Consider the following 22700-nt stretch of genomic DNA (forward strand, 5'->3'; position numbering starts at 1 on the left):
TAATTGACTTGATTTTCTTTTAAATATTTCGAACACGTAGCTAAATCTAGTAGTGAAACTTGGTGAGTCTATGATCTATATTATAAGTTCTTACGATGCCAAATATGATTGCAATTCATTCAATGTTTGGTGTAAATATAATAATATCAATGTGATACGATAATATGGCAATTATTTCCAAAATTGAATAAAAGTAAAAATTTAATAGATAATAAGAGTTATTCAAATCTTCTCTTTTATGCAATAAAGACGCACTAAAATTAAACATTATTCTTATTATTTAATAATTTCTGGTTTAATATGCGAAAATACTGAACAATGGATTATAATTGAGTACTTACCCAACACTGAGGAATGTTGCTGATTATGCACGTCATAAATTCAGAGATCATGTGTTCTTGGCACTGCAGGCAGTAAAGCATTTACCCTCCTTCTCCTCTCCTCGGTTCATACATGTGTATGTAGATATGTGTATGTGTGTGTACGTTAAAAGGTTCAATGCACAAATTCTAATAAAAGTCTTGAAGAATGCAGGGGGCACGCAGCGTGCGGTCTCTGCTGCTGCAATTTGTGCAACCTGGCAACCTCATATGCCTTTTACACACCCACACACAGACATACGCACTTCTGTGATGCGCTTGTATGCGTTCAAGTTACCTATGCCTGGTGTGGACGCAAAGTGCCAAACAGGAAAACTACAACGAGCTTAATTTATGTTCCTGGCAACGGGAGAGCGGGCGGCGCAGTGGATGGCTTGTCTTGAGCGAAAAGCTCTGCGGTGGCATCGCCTGTTTTAACGACTTGGTGTCGACTTTATAGCACAATTATCATGATTATTATGGTTCAAATCGCATTAGGATGCCCTGAAGAAACAAAAACAACGCCATTATCCCTATCAACATTACAGCGTTGTCATTATCGTCATCATCAGCCGAAGCGGCCATTAGCATATTCTTACAAGCCGAGCGCTGGGGGAAGGCGTTTTTGTCGATGAAGCCGATGTGGCTGATGTGGTTGACAAGAAGTGAGGAGTGTACACTCGCTTATTGTGTGTTGGTTATGTAACTGTGCTTGTCACTAGGCGTACATCCGCTTGTGTATTTTGTCTGTTTTTTTCGACTATTCATATACACACTTTTTAGGGTGTGCATGAATTGTTTCTATATTTCTTCAAGTATATTGAGCTACTTGAGTGGGATAATTTTAAGAGCCCTTCACACTCTATTGCCACGAAACACTCACAAACACTCGTACACCTACACATATGTGTGGCATCTTCATTAATGGCTCACATATTTACAAATTATTACATTTAGCCTTATGGCGTGTGTATATTCTTCTTCACGGCAATATTCAATACCGTAGGCTGCCGCATGTAAGCAGGGATTTGCTAATAATTTCGCTTAATTTCTTCCTACATAATATCTTAGGCTCCGAATTCATCAAAAATATAAATGTGATGTCAATAAAAATGCATATTTTGCAAAATATATTACTTTTTCTTAAGTTTGGGGAAAGCTATGATAATTTAGTCAATAAAACGGAGGAAATTATTCCAGATAGTACATACATATAATAAGGTATAAGATTTCGAAGTTGCCATTTAGTTCTTTTGTTACCCTCTACCGAAAAATTGCTTCGTGGTTCAGTGTTTTCATCACATCCATCTAATGAAAGATAATAATCGATAAGTTCAAAGGCATTTTTCAATGATAAGTTTTACTGAAAAAGTAAATATGTGGTTAGCATGGTATAAAGAGCAATTTTCATCGATAAAAGGGTCTACAAGGATTTCGTAGGCAAGCTTGTTGGATTCCTTGCTATGAAGCATCAAGAAAGGTTCAAGAGCTTATATAAAATACGCAAAATAGGCGATTTTCGGGTTGCACTGCGACTTTAGTTCTATTGTGCCCTCTCTTAAATCACAACGACTCATAAAGTCCAATATACTGTTAGGTGCAAGTGTGGACCCTTTTTGGAAACATGGATCCCAGGGCCTTTATCCTGTGTATGCATATTGCCAAGCAGTCAATTAGCAGGTGTTCTAAAGTTTCAGGCTCCCTGTCGTAGAACCGGCAATTTGCACAGGAACCTAAACTCATATTATATAATATAAGTGGCTCTTCAACTTGGAGTGGCCTGTGTGTAATGCGATAAGGAGCCTGACTTTGTCCCGGGGCTTGATTACATATTTAAACCATATATAACCCCCGATTAGCAACTTGGCGTGATACATGCCTTGGAGTTATTGCCAATATCTCTCTCTGGAGGAGCTCCTTTATAGTATGAGGACCCACCGCGATGAAGGGTTCAGGTTTTACCATGTTAGTGGAGGCTACGGAGCCGGCGACTGATCAGTCAAGTCATTCTGGGCTTTACCTTTGTGACCGGGCACCCAGATGAGGTACACTTGGTTACGTTCCGCTAGACTATTCAGCTGTTCTCTATACTCCTGCACCAGCAGCGATTTGATCTCATAGGCAGAGATTGCTTTAAGTGCCGCTTGACTGTCGTTAAGCATGGTTATACTTTCATTGCGATAGTTGCGTCTCTGCGCACCGACTTAAGACAAAAAACATTCCATAGGTATGGAGAGTTTGGTGCGTGGTCCTGCGACTCCAGCACCAATTCCATCCGAAGTTTTCATGCCGTCGGTGTACCACTTGATTCAACTGTTCCTAGGAAGTAGCTCGAGAGTGGAATCATTCCATTTAGTCTTACAGCTAATGGTAACCTTGACCTTCTTGGTGAAGTTTACCCTTTTGGTAATGCTGTACCTTGGGAGAAGAGCCAATGGTATCACACCAGTTTCCACTTTCATCTGCTGGAATGACTTTGCCTCACTGTTAGTCTGTCCAAGCGTTAGTTGTTAAATTTACATATACATATGTGACCTGGTCAACGAAAAGGGGGCTTAGGTATTAAAAAAAGAAGAACAATTAATGAGATAACGAGAAACTGACGATTATTTTTAACAGCTTTTCCCAGAAAACTAGTTTTCACACCTAAGCCCCCTTTTCGTAGACCAGGTCATACATATAATATCAGTTATGATATAGTCCTAAACCGTGATACATTCCGTGCCAAAGTGAAAGTCATCTCATAAATGCCCTCGAGTTGAGGTTTTGAAGACGTTTTAAAAATTTGTATAAGATGTCTACATATATATGTATCTTATTGGTACGGAGTATACTCCTAAACTGATAAGCCGATTTAGTAAAATTGACACTGTCTCCACATTGAGACATCAGTTCTCAACCTTTGTGGATTCTTGTAGAGTCATCCATTTTGAATTCTCTATTTTTTTTAAGAAAAAACACAGCAACTTCAAATGTTTATTATCATTCGAAAGAGAATTCTTTGGCATTTATGTTTTTAAGATTATCTCTTTCATTTGCTGGCCGTGGCCACGTCTCAGATAGCCAGCATTTCTATTGGTAACTGGTGAATGACACGTGTGATGTTTTGCTCTAAGACTTGAATCGAAGCGGGATTGTTCGCATAGACTTTAGATTTTACACATCTCCACAGAAAAAAGTCTGACGTTGTAGCAGCCCAAAACGTTAAATTACCTGAGATCAGGATTATTTTTTTCACTGCGTGCTGGACGTGGTCCATCGGTCAAATATTATCCAACAATGAATACTGAGCCTCAAGATGGGTAATGGTGCTGCGAATAGTAAGCTCAGCAGGCCGAATATGTTGACCGACCATAAGTTGAACGAAGCGCGCGCAACACATTCCTTACAAAACGTGAATTTTCATAATAAAGTTGAACGATTTGTAAACGTTGTTCAGGCGTAAGGTTTTCCTTGATGAAAGGCCAAGCAATACTGAACAAAAATAACTTGACAGCTTGACATGACTGACGCGTAAATTGTCAACACAAAAAAAACCTCTAAAATATCACTCTTTATCTACGCTTCTTTGAACTCTTGTAGCTGTTTAAATTATATATGTATATAGAAGCCTAGGTCGCCATTAATATGTATCACAAATTAGGTACTGCTCGTACAACTGCTACCATTTTAGTTACATCTACAATAAAACAGTGTGAGTGTGAGTTAATAAATACCACGTGAAAGCATGGCTTGTAACAATAGGCAAATATAATACAGTATCTTTTTCATGGTGTCTACAAAAGTGATATTGATTTATGAAAATCACACACACATACAACGGACGAAATTGTAAAACCAAACAATTGAATTGATTTGCCCGCCCCGCCGCTGTGGGAAGCCGATGAAAAATTGCTCTCTATGCGCCGAACAATGCAATGTCATCAATCAAAATTGTATTTGCTAACATTTAACCCATTCACAATAGCTGCTGCCACTCCCGCCGTGCGAAGCGTTCGGCACCCAAAGTGCACACACATACAAATACAAATAAAATATATACATAGACACACATGTGCCTATGGATATCAGCATACAAATTCGGAGCACTCATACGCCGCGTCGCACCTCAAGCCACCTGTGCTCCCGTCCACGCGTTCACTGCCTCGTTCGTGTCCCCTCATAGATTCATTACAACAATGAATTTGCATAGAGTGCACACACACACACACACACACATTTTCCATCACATCCACTTACCTTTACACACACATACACGCCTAGAGCACAGCGGGCGACAGATTAGACGGGTGTGGGCTCAAGTGCAGTTCGCAGGATAAAAGTTATTTGTATGCGTCTGCATGTATGTGTGCGTGTGTGCGTATGTAGATTGGCACTCTTGTGCAGCTGCATGCATAAAGCAACAAATACAATCAGTTATGCATATGCAAACATGCAACAATAACAATGTTTGCTTTGTAAGCATGTAACTGCGAAACACAACACACACACCCATACACACACTCACACAAAAGCTATACATTAAATCATTTCTGAAGCATGTTTATACTTTTTTCGAGTGGATTTGCCAGATCATCTTCCATGTGGCCTTGTTTGTATGGTGGGGTGTATGTTTGTGTGCATATGGTTGCAAATGTGTTCGTAAATAACGGTATAAATGAAATGATAACAACGTAGATAAATTGCAAATTGTTCGCATGCCGTTGAATGTGCTGAGCAAGCCACTCTTGTTAGGCAATCGAAAACTCGTAGCAAAAATGCATGCAGCTCATAAATTACATAATTGCCACGAGAGCTATTTATATAAGTTTTAGTTTGAATGAATTGTACGGATTTTGATTGAAATTGTCCTGGCACAGGTATGGCAGCAAATGGCTGTGGCCTGCTTTGTGGTAATACCAATGACAATGGCATTTGGAAAATTTATAAAAATGGTCTTTCTCTAGTTAAAGTATTACTAAGAAGCATTTGTTTTCAAATATCGTTATCAACATTTGGACTTTGAACTGCGCTAAACCCCGCTGCACTTTGTCATAAACTTCATTTTGCAAAGCCATTAAGGACTTCTGATTTTTGCTGAGTAACTTTCAACAAACACTAAAAACACTCTATGCAAATGTGAAAGCTCATTAATGCATGTCATTTGTAGTGATCTTTTGCGTTTTGTCATTGACAAGCCATTTTGAAAATGTCAGTTGAGTGGAGGGAAGTTGCGTCTACTAAAATATAATAAGCAATTCCAATAATAACCCACGATGCAGCAAATAAGCAATCGACAGTTTTATATATAAATGTATTATATGTCTAGATACGCTGACAGCCCAATTGGAAACATTTATAAATTGATTTTTTTTATTTTTTAAGAGCAGATCTGTTAATTTAGACACAATTTTATTGTCAAAAAATTTACTTAAGGTTCGACATTAAAAAAATCTAAATTATTTTATAAAATATTATTCCTTCGAAAATTACCTCCAAAATATGTCTACGAAGGTCGTGTGAAAATTTCAAGCAGATTGGTTCAGACCTTCGGAGAAACTTTCCCGAGCGACTTTGAAACAGCGTTTCGAGAAAAACGTATTTATAGGAGTTTAAGAAACCGAATACATTAACTTGAAAAAATCTTGCGAATCGGTCATGTCACCCAAACTATTTGTCAGAACAATTTCGGGGAATATTTAATGTTCTCCTGCCGTTATTGGTTTTGTCGCTTCAAAGACATCGATTTTGATTATAACGACCATCCGCGTAAAGTAAGGCCAAAAACCTTCGAAAACGGTGAATTGGGGATGTGAATTGGAGACATTGCTCAATGAGCAAAAGGAGCTTGTTTTAATATTAGGCGTTACCCGTCAAGCCGTTTCCAAGCGACTACATGCGTTGAAAATGATTCAAAAATAAGAGAATTGGGTTACTTTTGACCTCAATACCAGTAGAAACACGATAAAGACACTTTGCTGCATGACAACGCTCGACCTCACGCTGTCAAACTCGCTAAAACCAGCCTGGAAAATCTTGAGTGGGTAGTCCCACTCCACCGGTTATATTTCACAGATATTGTAATGTCCGATTTTTAATTGTTCCGTTCGTTGGCACATGGTCTGGCCCAGAAGCAGTTTCACTCACAAGACGACATCGAAACATGGCTTGATTCTTAGATACATCACAAGTTGAACAGTTTTACCGAAATGTTGCTCCAGCTCTGCCATAAAGTTAGGAAAAAGAGGAGACTAGCGATGGAATAAATTATTTGTAACCATTTAATTGCATTTTCATTTAAAAAAACAACGAAAACTTAGTACTACACCTAATATCTCATACCAGTTCAAATAAACTCGTGACTTGGCTCTCACGTCACTGTTGACAGTCATAACTTTGAAGTTGTAGATAATTTCGTCTATTTAGGAACCCGCATTAACACCACTAATAATGTCAGCCTGGAAAATTGCTCTTGCCAACAGGTGCTACGACTGAGTAGGCAATTGAAAAGTAAAGTCCTCTCTCGACGAACAAAAGCTAAACTCTATAAGTCGCTCATAATTCCCGTCCTGCTGTATGGTGCAGAGGCTTGGGCGATGACAGGAACCTGCGAAAGATTTATGGTCCTTTGCGCATTGGCCACGGCGAATATCGCATCCGATGGAACGATGAGCTGTACGAGATATATGACGACATTGACATGGTACAGCGAATCAAGAGACGGCGGCTACGCTGGCTAGGTCATGTTGTCCGGATGGATGAAAAACACTCCAGCTCTGAAAGTATTCGACGCAGTACCCGCCGGGGGAAGCAGAGGAAGAGCAAGACCTCCACTCCGTTGGAAGGACCAAGTGGAGAAGGACCTGGCTTCGCTTGGAATATTCAATTGGCGCCACGCAGCGAAAAGAAGAAACGACTGGCGCGCTGTTGTTAACTCGGCTATAATCGCGTAAGAGGTGTCTACGCCAATTAAGAAGAAGAAGAAGTTCAAATAAATCTATTTCGATAATGGCGCAGATTCTAAATAATAGTCAAATAAAATAACGCATAGAAATTGTACTGTAATCTTTGGAAGTCCGATCTTTTTATGCCGACCTTATTTTGAAGCAAGTATGGCTCGTTGTAAACTCGGCATTTCCTGACTGGCGTGACGCTTCACTGGCGCAATATAACGGCACATACGGTAGTGTGTACCTATATATATTGCCAGCTCTTCGAAGCATACAATATTGCAAACGTATTGAGGTCATTTGCAAAATTAATATTTGGTTTTGCCAGACTCACATTTCAGTTTGCCTTCATAAATATTTGGAATGTGTGCAGCTTTGCAAAAGTCATATTACTTAGTTGCTTAAGGGAAGGGTTGTACTCAACATTCGAAATGCTAAAGAAATTAAGTTTTGAGAAATTATAATTTTGTAAAGCAAAGTTTTTTAAACTCGGCTATAACCGCGTAAGCAGTGTCTACGCCAATAATGAAGAAGAAAGTTTTTTATAATTCGAAAAAACCTACTTAGAGAACACAAAGTTCCACAAACTCATCATTTTTCGTAACAAGAAAACATTTCTTTCGTTTCATCTTTAAAAACTGATTAATCATATCATTACTATTCAGTATAAAACAATAAGAATATTGTAATTATTTATATTCATTCTATATTTATTTTATACACCCACATTTTGTTTTTCTCCTTCCAAAATTTTTATGTTCCTATGTAGCATACTCCTTTATGCCGTTATGCCTCTATACCTACATATGTAAAGGAGCACAATGCGCTCCAACATGTAATTTCTTCTCGCATAAAAATAGAGAGCCACACTAATATTTTATTGAGGCCACAAATCGACCGCCAACTTGCTTAAATAATTTCTATTTCACGTGCTATTTTCCAGCGCCGGGCAAATAATGCCTATTTTTACTCCCAACTATGTGTGTTGGTAGTTTGAGGTGTATTTTGAGTAATGAAATGAGTAAAATAAGGAATTCCAAATATTTACGTCATCACAGTACAAATATAAGCCAAAGGAATCCGTACCCCGTAGTCAAATAGGTGCACCATATATATACATATCTGCATATATGTATGTATGTAAGTTGTATATATTATTCTATCCAGTAAACTAACAGCTGTTGGAAATATTGATGAGCAAATATAAAGCAGCTGTGAGAAAACAATCAAACTGTCAATCACAAAGAAAATGGATGAGTTGCGAATGTCATATGCGATTAATAAATTATTGTGATTCATAAAATGAAATAAATCCTGCTTATGCTGTACTAGGATAACAAGTTATTCTGATGACTCTTGATCAGGCGTTGGGCAACGATATTTTCAGACTTTGGTCAAACTTGTTTGATGTAAAAAGCTTGTCATATGAGCAGTATTATTTTAGAGCCCGCCATTTCAAGAATTAAATGTTTGACGATAAACCTCATTCTAATTTATTGGGACTCATGAACTTGTATTTTTTTCAGAAAATGTACAAGATATAGTACGATGGATTTCTTCGTGTGTAGCAAGTAGTTAATGGTTATTTGGTTACAACTGGAGCGAAGCCAAAACAAATTTAAAGAATAAAACTTTTTAAAGGCGATCTTTGCTCACCACGTGACTATCAAGCTATAAATTAAGTTAGCTTATGCTCCTTCCTAAATGCGAAGTTTTGAAAAGCTCCAAGCTAAGCGCTATAAGGTGTGAGAGGACCAAGCTTCTCAAACAACAGAGTTTCATATAGCTCTGTGTACGAGTACGAGGCATGTGAGCGTGTATGACTGCCAACTGGCTTAAACATATGTACGCATGTGTGCAGCCTTATATAGGAAAATGTCATGCATTCGCCCACAATTCGTTGTTGGCATTTAAAATTCATTAAAAGCCATTAAACTGACGGCGACGACAAGTAAGAACGAGAATAATTCCAGGCGCCAAGCGTGAACATATTTTGTATGCAGAACATACATGCACATAACTGTGCATATGTAATAAGAAGAAGCAGCAAGACCTGTACTGTTCAGGCAGTGCGGCAACTAACCTTGGACCTGTTGCGTAGAAAGTTTCCTATTAAAATTTACTATTAATGAATCGAAGCAAGTTGTTGGGATTTGTTATTCTGGTTTCGGGGGTAACTCACTGTGAGTAGTTCCGGAAATAAATTTACTCCAATATACTTTACATATTATTATATTAAAATAAATCCCCTACAGCTTGCGATATGGTGTCAATACTCAACTGGATAGAATACTGAGCTAAATAAGACGGAGATATTGTTGATTTCCACAATTCTTTTCAAATTGAAACATTCAAACTTTTATGATGGAAGAATTGCTCAATTCAAGAGATTTTTTGTAAGTCATCGTAAGAAATCACCTGGAGAAAAGTTATAGAAGTTGAGAGGTTCTTGTATATACTAAAAAACCTGGAGAACAGTCTCTTTCCCATAAAACATTGACTTCTGAAAATGTTTTAATTTAAACCGAAACTTTCTCAAATTTTAATTGTCCTCAAGCCATTTATATTCTCCATTCTCGAAGATGAAAATTATTTCCAATTTGTCTTACTGTCTTTTCGCATTTGCGCTTCAATTCGTTTCGCAATCAATACGGCTTTGGGTGTGGTTGTAATGAGGACACTTCACAGCATGCACGCTGACAAACCGACGGATTGATGTCACCAAATTTGATGGCCTCGCGCGTGAGTGACGTCCTTCCGTTATGCCTTCCATCCGACCATCCGAAGCCTGCGGACACGGAACAATAATTCGCAGAAATAAGGAAAAAGTTGAGGTTTTAAGATTTATAGAGGAAATAAGAACATATAAGGAAGGGCTGAGTTTGGGTGCAACCGAAAATTTTATACTCTTGTAACTTGAACGAAGCCATTGAAATACCTTAAGGTGCAAAGTAATAGATTTTATCTATTTTTGCCAATACCACATAACATGAATATGCCACATGTTAATAAAATGTTGCCTGAGATTCATTAAGGTACCATCACCAATCACATGGAATAAAGTCACCCGGCTGTTAAATGTTTGGTTATATGGAAGCTAGGTTAAGTTTTCGCCTAATTTTATCCATTTTAGGTCCAAAGATTCATCAGTAAAATTTTTGACATACAGACCACTATCATGTAGCCCGTCAACAGACACAAGGAAGGGACGACGTCGAGAAGCTACTATTACAACCGGCAGCGGAACGGTTTTCTACTCGACTTGACTTGCTCTCTAAGGGCACGCATCAGCAACCCGGTAAAAGAGAACTGTGGTACGACATTTCAAGCACCTTACCCACAGCAGCAACGAAACCTACGGAGAGAAAGCAGACTTGCGATAGATACCGAGAGCTGAAGAGGGAAGGCAGACGCATATTCAGACAAAAAAGAAAGAGGTCGAAATGTGTGAGTATAAAGAGCTTGAGAAGTTGGCCAGCAGGGATAATACTCGAAAATTCTAAGAAAAGATGTAGCGACTAACGGAAGGTTGCAAGACCGGACCATACTCAATGAGACTCCCTATGATGTGACTTATTCAACACATTGCTGGAGAAAATAATACAACCTACAGAGCTAAATAGACAATGACATCATCTGATGAGTCGGCCTTAGGAAAGTTCGAAAGAAAAATTTTGCGGAAGATTTATGGTTATTTGCGCATTGGCAACGGCTAGTACAGTACGCAGTCGATGGAACGATTAGCTTTACGAGATATACGATGACATTGACTAGCTAAGTCGTCCGGATGGAAGAGAACATTCCAGATTTGAAGGTTTTCGATTCAGTACCCGCCGTTTTAAGCAGAGGAAGAAGAAGGCCTCCACTTCGGTGCAGAAGGACTTAGCTACACTTGCTATCGCGAATTGGAAGCGGCTACACTTTAGAAAAAAATGTCTAAGTTTGCTCCTTAAATACATATTAAATACTCCCTTAACCAAATTAAATACAATCGACATACTCTTCAATTGAAAGTTTCCAGGTATGCCCGAGACATCCAGTTCTCACCCACCAATCTCATTAAATTGTTCGACATTTTCAATTACGATTTTTCGTGCAAACATTTGGACAAAAGGTGATGATTTATTGACCGCAATCGCGTTCCGTTAATTGCCACAGAGCGATCGAGTGGCAAGCCGTGTATGGAGTGCTCACCTTTTAAACCCGCCAATACACTTTCCGCTTTGATGATGTTTCCTGTGCACTGGTGGTGCCACTGGCACTTCAAGTGGCAAATGCCGCAGTTTGATAAAGCAAATTACTTGCACACACACACACACACACATACAAGTACACTTGGTGCAGCACTCCACTCGGAGTAAATAATTTCATGGCAATTAAAATCGGTTTGGAGCACTTTTCACCATTTGCTTTTGACATGCTCATGCTTATTGCGCACATTCGCAGCGCTCCTAAGTATTTTGTGCTTTTTGCTCCTTTAGTTTGCCCGTGTTCTTCGCTTGCGCACTTCTCAGCCCTCTTTACAATTCTTTCCAACCTCTGCCCCACCTTTTGGAGCATTGAGTAACCCATTTATCGCATTCCTCCTTGTTGTGCGGGATGGCACGAAATCGTTTTTAGTCGATTGCCAATGTTTAATCATCAGATAGCACTATTCTGTGGCGTAGAAATCATTCGTTGTTAATTCCGTTCCATAACATAACACTCGTCACTGCTCTGTCACTCAGCCATTCATCCATTCATCCATCCTATCTATTTTATGTTGGAGTCCTGCTTGCTCGTCCACTTGGGCATGGCTGCGGTGTGTCACTCGAAGTACCTGTAATCTATTGTTCAGCCATTCACCTATTCTTCTTTCTATTCTGCTCCGTGTTGAACCATTTCATTTCATTCGTCGCGCTGCTTTCGATTTTGCTGCGCTCTATATGTTGGCTGCTTTGTTGCTGTTATTGTTGTGCGAGTAGTGTGAATTGTGGTACTCTGTGTTGTTGCGTGTAGTGTTGTGTCCAGTGATTGTGTATTGTTACCTTTCTCAATGTTCGGCTAACTAAGTCGGTGACAAAGCAGAAACCACATCACGGCGCAGTGGGAGGAGTTATTGTTGTTTTTATGTATTCCATTTTGCTTTGTACACCTTCGGTACTGTCCTTTTGTATTCTCTGCGATTCACCTGTCATTCTCGAACAACGCAATTGTCTCATTTTCTATACAATGGGGGTTCCAGTATGTTTCGCATAATTATCCTTACAAAAACATGTGAAATGGACAAACAAAACGGTTCGTGGTGTGCTGATTTCCCTGGCGATTAAATAATTAATTTCGTGCCTAAATCGCCTCTTAATGCACATTGAGCTTCACTTCACTTGATTGGATCGAATATTTTACAGTTGCATCGAAGCTATAATACCCTTCTATGCGTGAGAATATAACCGTTAATGGCGACCGTTTTTGCGCCATGATAACCGACTATTTGATGCTTAAAATTGATGCTCCGGATCTCGGCGATATTTGGTTTCAACAAGACGGCGCCACTTACCATACATCGCTTTAATCAATGGACTAATTGAGAGAACACTATGGTGAGCAAATAATTTCACTTTTTGGGCTCTGGGAATATGTTAAGTCTAAAGTCATCAGAAATCCCGTTTCGATTGGACAAAACATCAACGAATACCAGGACGAAGTAGTCATCTGAGATCCAACGAATGGACCATGTGAGACGTAGCCACGGCCAATATTTGAAAGAGATAATCTTCAAAAATGATTTTTTAATACTAATCTGTTTTCAACTGGCATATTTTCACATCGAGAAAAGTCAAGCGGGTTCCACTGTTCGTAGGCGAATGACCTGTTTTACCAACCAAAAACATACATATTTTAGTTCATGCAATTGACTCTAGTGTGCGGATTAATGGCACAGACACAAGTAGATAAAATCATCAGTCACTCATTCACCGCTTGTCGCTGTCATTTTGCTGTTCATTGTTTTCCGAGGACTTTTATTAAATGTATAACACACTAAAATGCCAATGGTCAGTGTTGACCTTTTCGACGGTTTACGATGGGGTGCCGACACAAAACAGAGAGCAGAACGGGATTGCAGAAGTGTTGTGGGAGAGTCGTAACTTATGCACTCACGAATGCTTTATTGTGTTACAACAATTTTATTAAACATCCTACTATGAGTCCCGTTATTGTTTGTAATTTTGAGCTTCTGTTGGTGAATATTTATGTGTATAATGTTTTTACAGTTAATTTATGGCCAATAACTATATCTGAAATTAAGTGTTGATATGCAAGAGAAGTATTTGTAATTCATGGCAAAATGCTACATCTTTTGACTTAACCGAAAGCTGATGGGATGTGTTTATTAACCTTTTTCAATTGTAATAAGAGATGATTGGACTAAATGTTTGAATAATTTTTCAATGCCAGATTAGAATTTGGAAGATTCTATTATATATCGTGGTTGTTATTGTTATGGAATTAACTTTTTACGGAAGCTTAATTTATTATTCGGTATTTTAATCAATGAATGCGCTTAATTCGAGTTTATAGACTCTGTGACTAGCATTGTTCAAGAATAAAGATAAAGTTAGCTACATTTTTGGAGATAACTATTCGTTCCATAAGTTCATATTTAAACTCTCTCTCAACAACAACTGAGTTGCTTATTAAGTAATGGCAAATAAAAAGCCTCAAGTTCGAGCGAATCTGAACAAAAACAGGTCATTTTTGGGTGTAAATGGTAAAAGGCTCAATTCAAAAATGGCCAACCCTTCAAAGTGAGGTCAAAACCTCTTTCTTGCTTATTCACGGTAGAATTGGTAGCAAAGCTTGTAATAATTAGTATTACGGCACCATCTAGCGGGATTTGGTAATTCATATAACCTTCTCTTGAATAAACGATGACGTCGGACAAAAGTATTCGTTGCGAGAATGTAAGTCGACTTTACAAATTTTTTGTACTCAATCACTACTTATAAAACACCAAAAAGTGAATATCTGCCACATAAGTTAACTTTAAGCATATGTATAGAAAACATTATGAAAACAAACTGGCATTTTAACATACTCTACTACACATAAATTATCTTGTGGTCAGACATTTTAAGTTATAAACAATGGCCAACTCATAGCCATCATAATAAGCGTTCTCATATTGTTATGCCGTTACATGAATGAGATACTGAAATTAAATTTTATCGCTCAGACAATGGCCAAAGATATTCATGTCTAAGCCGAACCAAATAGGAAGAGCTGGCAATGTGTGAGTCAAGAAGCTTAGCTCGATGCTAATTCAAATAACAAAACAAAAATAGAAACGAAAACCAAAACAAAAATTCAAGATTTTATGAGAAACTGGCACGAAACACTGATAAAGGAGAGCCTATATGTATTTCGTTTACTGCGACTTCGAGGAACCCTCCTCACATTTAGCGACGCTTATGGGCTTTGGAGTAATCAAAGTCATTGAAGATATGAATAAACTTTTTATTGCTTGCGTGCTATTATCAAATACACGACTGAAGCACAAAATGTGCGCCAAGTGGGGTCAGTGTCACGACGAAATTGCGTAGAAAAAAGGGCATTTGCTTAAAAATCACCAACACATGTACATGTAGCCACAGCTGAGGGCTTTGAAGTCGGCGTGTGGCGTAAGAATAATTTATTTACTTGCGTATGCGAGGCAATAGCCAAGCCCAAGAGAAGAAATTCTGCGACAAGCCAAAAATGCAAAAAGAAAACGAGGATGGAAGAAGCAACAGCCGGCAAAGCAAGTATTTGGCACTGACAGCACTGAAGTAAAGTGGAATTATTTATATACCTACTAACTTATAATACATACATACATATACCTGTGTGTGTGACCACCCACGAGTGTACAATAAAATATGCGCAATCAATTTTTTTCTCTCTTAGCGTTGTCGCTAAGCATGTTCGAGCTCATAAATTTGGCTCTGCTCAACAGCGATTGACAGCATTACTGTGATGCTTTGGGACACCAGTGCGTATGAGTAACGAATTTTATTCACAAAATGTAGCTCATAAAGAAAGTACACGGCGGGCAGCGGCATTAACACGGTAAGGGAGAATGGCTGCAGCGGGAGAATGAAAGAGGCAGGAAAAGTGAGGAGGTGTGTGATTTCATTTTGGTACTCAAAAGGTCGAAAAAGTTTAATGATTATGACACATTTCGGACACCGCTGTTCAGCACTCGTTTTATGTGGCAGAGGATGTATGTCAGAAATGTTTAGTATTTTTATGAACTAAACAAGTGTCTCAAACTGTGTCTCCTTATTAGCCCTGATTTCAAGTTATGTGGCTGGGACAGTTGGGAGATGAAATATTCCACATTATCAGAAATGATAAACATTTTGCAACAACATGAGACTTTGAACTTTCTTGATGAGGGTGCTTTGCTTCAAATTGCATGTTTCATTCGTTTTATGTGATTTTTACATTCATAGTATATATTGTGGTTCATAGTTACATGCTTTAAGTCCTTTAGAAACATTTTGATTATGATATTAATTGCTTATAATTAGGAAATCTGGCACCATTTGAATGGCACAATGAAGGGTTCGTTGGGTTCAACATATGGCGGTGCCACAATCAACAGCAAACGTTCAATTTATATCCATTCCATGTTATCGGCTAAGCAGCTGTCCGCTGTCTGCCATCTTTGAACTCGGCAGCCACGAATTGACAGTTATATTACAGACAGCAACGGCAGTTCGTACATTAGCAAGATAAATATTTATATTATTATACCCACACACACAGACATTTAGATTTAAGTTGCAAAAACAACGCATGTGTAAGTGCTCATAACAGCATGGATGTATGCATGTGAGCTTTCCTCAATCTGCCCGAAGCATTATGTACGGTTATGTATTTTATCACACGTCGGAGAATTACCGCTTCTGATTCGACTTGTTCTAATGCAATATTCAAGGACATGCAACAAACTTCACAGAGTATTGAAACCATGCCCGGTCATACAGCAAGCGGAGACTTACTCCACATCCCTAGTATACGTTTTTATTAACGCACGATTCCATCACTATCACCCCCGCAAGCACTTACTTCCACAGGGGTGAAGCGTTTTGAGGCCATCACTACACACAGATTCCCCTAACAGCGCATTCTTATGCATGAACTAAGCGCGCAACATCCTTGAGTCCTGCCACGTTGCCTTGCGCCGGCCAAGTTTACTAAGCCAGCAATATTTCTTTGCCTTTCTCCGCATTTCTTTATTATTTTTATTTGCTCTTAGATATTATTTGCTTGTATGGAAAAAGTTTTCTTTAATATGGTACATGTTGCACGCACGGAGGCAAGCATTCAAGCATCCTTGGCAGCCAGTCCTTTCCTGCATGTGGCGTTCGGCTCGCGAACGAAAGTAGAGCAATACTTTGTGGCACAGTTTGCTTATCAGGCGCGGTCCGCTGTTTGAAATGTACTTGTGACTACTAGTTGAGAAAAACCGGAGACGACAACACCCTGGTCAATTGGAAAAATCTTTTAAATATCTGTCGTCTGCAGGTGTGTGCGCATTCGGGACAGATTTACTTGCCGTATTTGTCGCTTTGGAAACCCTTTTGCATACTTGCTGCTTCGAATACAGGGTGTTTTCTCTTAGCAACCGCGTTTGTGTAGTTTTTACCAGCGCCGTGTGTTGCGGTGCGGTGTGGCAGCCTCGCAATGTGCTCGGGCTTGCTCACCTTCTCATGGAGTTCTCCGTTTTGCGCCTTCGGTTAGTAATTAGCACTTGTTATGATATTATTGCAAGGAAATTTAATTCCCTACTCTATTCTGCGAATGCTTTTGTCTCAATTCGCTGTATATAAATTGTTAATTATATTCAACGTTGTAGAGCAGCAACCTCTCGTTTGTGTTTATACTCTCCTCTTGCTCCTGTGCGCTGCTTATGGTTGGCTTCGCCGTTGAGTTGAGGGCGTCGGTGGCAGTGAAAAGGCGAACAGCATCTGATTTCAGTATTAGAATGGCCTTATTAGCTTACGCTCGTTCACACGTATACATCTACATACACACATACACAGGCGTATTCAAGGATAGGCTGTGTGTATTCCAAAGTGTCAGGCTATTATTAATGAAGTGATTACAAACACATTTGCATTAGCTTGGATTTGTAATAAGCAAAGTTAGATCGTTTAAGTGGAATTAAATTGAAACTTTAGCCATAAAATATTTACGCTTTATAACTGCATTACTCATATATACCATATTTATATATAATATATAAATGATTATTAGGTATATGCATCGGAAAAGGGAAGTTTAGACCCTTTTATTACAACAACAGTGACGTGGGAGCCAAATTGCGAGTGCGACGATTGTTTGTTTGACGACAGGAGATATTTAGCTCTGCAGCTCGTGTTATTTTCTCCAGCAGCAGATTGAAGATAGAGAGTCAGTCGGCTTGTCTGAAACCTCGTTTGGTATCAAACGGCTCGAAAAGATTCTTCCCGATCCTGACGGAAATTTTGGTAGTCCCCAACGTTAGTTTAGAAAGCCGTATTAGTTTTGCCGAGAAACCAAATTCAGACATAGCGAAGTCCTTAATGCATTTGCATTGGTTCTCATCAAAAGGAGAGGCTGTTTTCTTCTTTTCGTTGGGGGTTTTGTTTACGTGGCGGGTCCCAAACCCAGCACTCAACCTATTGTAGGGGTGTTTCACTTTCTCAGTTATCTTCGAAGGAATGTTTTTTAGCTACCCAGAGGATACTTGGTCTAAAACCGGAAGTCGTGAGCTGCTTGAGCCATTTGTAAAAGCATCGTTTCTGGTCACTCCCAAGTGAACTTTCCTCACTTGAGTGAACTTCGGTGGGTCTCAATAAGTTATAAAAATGTATCGCAATATTTTCAGTGGATTTTAATCAAATGTCAGGCTTATAAACTAGAATCTTCCATGGTGTTATTCAGAAGCCATTTATCATAAATGGTTAATAAATTAGTTACGTTCACTTAAGAAAAAAAGTAAATTTATTCGACAAGCTATGTATTGAATATTTGAGTAGCAAAAAGCATAACCTGAATAAATAACCTACCTCAGCTCATCGGAAAAACGAATAACAACGTCCGGAAACTCGCATAGTCAGCCTTAATTGCTGTTCAACCGCAACCATTGAAATATTTACTTATGTAATAATTTATGTGATTGATGAAATATATTATCGATTTCCCCATCAAAAAGCGAGAAACGATGGAACGAAAGAATGCCGAAAATACTTGTCTAACCACTTGAGTGTGTAATTAAGGGGATTACCAGTGGGTAAGCAAAACGCTGAACGGTAATTCAATGCGAGCATTTGCATTAATTGGCGCAACAATAAGCGTTGGCGGATTCCTAGCTGAAGGGTTTGTTTGCTGGCAATAAACGAATTTAAACTATTAATGAAGCCGCTGATAAATTAGACATCCGATATAATCGCACGATTAGGCAACCACTTTTGAGCTGCTTGGAATTTAATTGACCGCAGAGTAACGTAGCTAATTGATTAAAATCCAAATAACACGGCACTAAAATCAATTCTCACTCAGTTCTCTTGACGGCGGCTAATTTATGGCTCACAATCAGTTCACAAAACGATTTGGCCCAAAAGTATTGAATTTGAGGGACAAAATCGATTTGGGAAATGGCGAATTGGCGATTAATGTTGAAGATTGTGGCCGAAATAATATCGCAACACTCAACAAGCGCCAGAAAGGTTGCCGAGCAAGGCGAAAGTTGAGTGGCTAAAAGTGAAAATGTTTGGCAAAAGTTTGTAGAGCGTTTAAGTCACGCCATGGCCGGCTATCGGCTGACACATTAATTTACTTTCTCTGTTTGCTTGGTAAATCCTTTGTTTGTCAACCTTCTGGGCAACTTGTTGTGTTGAAATGAATGAGTGCGACTGTGTGGCAGTTTCATTTTCATATCCTGTTATTCAACTTCAATCTCTGCCTTGCCGCATGCAATACTTGTTTCCCTTCACCCTTTTGCTGGAGCTGAGACCTTCATTAGCATGGCTTTTAATATCCGGTTGCATTCTGGGTCTGCGTTTGTTCGTGTGCAGAGATAAAACAGTTAAAAACAAGAGAAGAAATTGCCTTTTCTGCGGTTTCCCAAGAATGCAAGATGGCGTGGAAAACAAATTTTAATAACGCATTAAATTACATAATCATAATTTTTCGTATTTATTTATATATAAAATATTATATTTAACATAAATATGTATCTAAGGCTTTTTTTTTGCTTCAGCATGTATTCGAAGGCTTTACTCATAATCAACAGTATAAAAAGCCCACTTGGAAATCAGAAATGATTACAGCGATAAGAAATTATTCTTCAAAATATGCGGTCGAGTATTTAATCCCCCAAGCAATAAATAAACTCTTACACTATATTATTTCGAACCATTTATTCTATTAAGTTTGTAAAGTAGTCCCTCAGTTTTCGAAATACCCTCCTCAAGAAGCTGCTTCTTTGTCAGAAGCGCGGATATAGGACTAGTGTAGGGTTTAGCTGACATACAAACTGACCAATCAAAATCAAGATCTTTTTATATTATTTTATTCTATAAGAAACGCACCTGCAAAAGTATTAATATTGGGCAGTCGAAAAAGTCTTTTCGAATTTCTAATCAAACTTCAACTAATTTTTGAATTTATAATGAACTTTAACCCTGGTCGAGACCAAAGGTGCTTGGCTAGTCCAAGTGGTGTTTACATACATTTGTATGGAAATACGTGTTGTATTTACGCTCATACATATATGTCCAATATAGATACATTTTTGAAATTTCTTACCTCTCGATTTGGTTGAAATCAAATTGACTGCCTTGTTCACGCTTAGCGTGGCAATAGCGTTCACAAAAAATGTAACATTTTGAGAAAAAATTTTATTTTTTTTTAACCTTTTAAAACGCTCTAGCGACTAAAGTATTTGACCTATATAAACATACAAACCAATTTGGACATATAACGAATATGAAACAGACAAATCAACCGTGCGAAGTGATAGAAACATACCAAAGTTCATATATTTTCATACAAAATATATGGGGTCTAGCCAAGCACCATTGGTGCACTAAGGTGTAATATTATAATATCTTTTTTTTCGTCCTTTTCGATACGATATCCTTGAATTTTTTTCTGAATTCTATAGACAATAAAATTCTAGGAAGCTACCTGGAAACGCAAGTCGTTTGCTATACTCTAAATATATTTAAATAACATTTAAAAACAAAATATGCCTGGCCAGACCCGAGGGTCTCGATGAGGGTTAATGAACCAAGTATTTGCCACTTTTGGCCATTTTTCCGCTAGAGACATTATTCCATCAGTATAAAACTTTTCTGGTTTCTCGGCGAAAAACTGTGACAAATAATTTTCACAGGCTTCTCTTGAAACCAACTTAACTCCAATATGGGAGTTTTACACTGGCCGAAACAAATGGTAGTTCGATGATGCAAGGTCAAGGCTATATGGTGTAGTCATCAAAGATGTGTTGTCTAGCATTGTCCTGATGGAAGACAAAGCCCTTTCTGTTGATCAGTTTTGGCCGTTTTTTCGATAGCTTGCTTCAATCTCATCGTTCGACCAGGCTGGAGCAGCTCATAGTGGATGATTCCTTTTCAATCCCACCAAACACACAGCATAATCTTTCGGGGCGTCAATCCTGGCTTTGCTTCACCACGCTTGGACCATGATCTTTTTTACACATTATTGTCGTATTTGATCCACTTTTTACCATTCGCTTCAGAAATGGTTCGATTTCATTTTGTTTCAACAAAGAATCGCAGATGTTAATTCGGTCTATTAAACTTTTCTCAGACAATTCATGAATGTTAAGTTCCTTAGCGATGTCATGGCTGTTTATGTGACGGTCCTGGTCAATATTTTCCATAATTTCATCGACTTTTTCAACGATAGATTAACCCGAGCCAGTTGTATCTTTGCCATCGAAATTTCCAGAACGGAGCGTGAGGACCATTGTTGTGCTACACGAACTGATACAGCATCGTCTCCCTCTGATATGACACAATGTGATTGATAGCACTGGAGATATTCGACTGCGACAACATCCATTGACAAAATACGAAAAAACTTTTTCGACTACCCAATAGCTATAGTATATTGATTGATGATTTTCCCTCTGACTATGCTAAATCACAGGGGATAGGAATGTACTTATGATTGTGCGATAAACTTAGAATTTCCTACAGGGCAGCCACAAACATAACTTATATATGTATGTATGTATTTCTTGGAGGCAATTGTTTGGCTTTCGCTGGTGCGTTATATTTTCTGCATAAATTTCTCTGTGCTTACTTTATGTTTTGAGTAGCCCATTTAAAATTTTAATTTCATTCGGCCAACAACATATGCCAGTGCTTTTGCACACCTACCGCCTTTCCGAAAAACCATTGCCACACACTCACACATACATAAGTAGATACTCACACTCTTATATACATAGTTTTGTATGGAAATGAAATATTTGCGTTGGCTGTGGTTACGCTATATGCATATATTTACATATCTTGTATACCCACACATACACTCATACATACATAAGTACATGTGTTGGTGCATAATTGCACGTACGAATTCCTTTCATCTGCCTTATTACACAGTTTTATCTACAAACTATGTATTGTTTTAGTCTACTTTTCTGCTTCCTCCACAAATACAAGCATATGTCGTGCATGTGTGTGTGTGCGTGTGAGGGTATGTTTCGGAAATGAAAAATTCATTTTCAACGCCAAATAGTCAAGCGCCGTAAAAGCAGCTGCGACACTGAACACTGAACGAACAGAGGGAAAATGGTGTCCTTGCGCTGGCATTAAGAACCACATTAACAGTCATAAAAAAGCAAATCAAATGAAAAGCAAATAAAAGTGAACACAAAAAAACAACCAAGAAAAATGGAATGAAATTCGTAGCTAAAGGAAAAGGAAAATATGAGAAAGGGATTTACGCCGACACAGCATTGCCATTGTGTTGTGTTGTCTCACTTTAAGCGTATAATGAGTTGCATGCCTCGGGGGAAGGCAGAGAAGTAATATTATAATATGCGGATAGATGAGCGAAAAAGTCTTGGGCAATTCTAGACCAAAGGATATGGTAGTACTTCGGACGGGTGAAAGTAAATCGGCACGTATTGTTCAGCGGTTCTCAAACCTTTTTCGCACACAATTCGTTGAGCATGAAATTTCTTATTTTGACAAGTAACTTGACGGCTAGCCATCTATTCATCTAAAACATACTCGTCTCAACTGAAAATCTTTAAATTTTCTTTTATATATAGTTAACAAAATATTATTAATCAAAGCTTGCTGGTCAGGGAGCCATCTAATAATAAGCAAATATTCATTTTCGCCCAAAATTCTGCCCCCACCGC

At 38.5% G+C, this 22700-nt stretch overlaps 1 protein-coding gene across 6 annotated transcripts in view; it reads left to right on the forward strand.

The window, feature by feature from the left end:
• LOC126767601 (patj homolog) overlaps positions 1 to 22700 on the forward strand; it is a 43071-nt gene that overhangs the window by 15521 nt on the left and 4850 nt on the right. The window lies entirely within an intron of this gene.

The sequence above is a fragment of the Bactrocera neohumeralis genome, chromosome 2 (genome assembly GCF_024586455.1).
Source record: "Bactrocera neohumeralis isolate Rockhampton chromosome 2, APGP_CSIRO_Bneo_wtdbg2-racon-allhic-juicebox.fasta_v2, whole genome shotgun sequence".
NCBI classification, from domain to species: domain Eukaryota; kingdom Metazoa; phylum Arthropoda; class Insecta; order Diptera; family Tephritidae; genus Bactrocera; species Bactrocera neohumeralis.